The sequence below is a fragment of the Oncorhynchus nerka genome, linkage group LG7, assembly GCF_034236695.1.
Source record: "Oncorhynchus nerka isolate Pitt River linkage group LG7, Oner_Uvic_2.0, whole genome shotgun sequence".
Lineage (NCBI taxonomy): Eukaryota > Metazoa > Chordata > Actinopteri > Salmoniformes > Salmonidae > Oncorhynchus > Oncorhynchus nerka.
Window position 1 is genome coordinate 96,652,893 of NC_088402.1, and position 200 is coordinate 96,653,092.

Here is a 200-nt window from a genome sequence, read left to right on the forward strand (position 1 = left end):
TCCAGGAGTTCATATTAAGGCCATGTGAAAGGTTATAGACCTGTAGTTAGTTAGTCCACATTTCAGTTTCCATTCAACCCATCTGAACACCACAGTTCCCTTGACAGGTCACAGGCCTATTTGAAGTCCCCATCTTGTGACTGTCTTAATTTGTACAGCGCCTCACAATCATCACACTGCTGTCATCCTCTTTAACCACG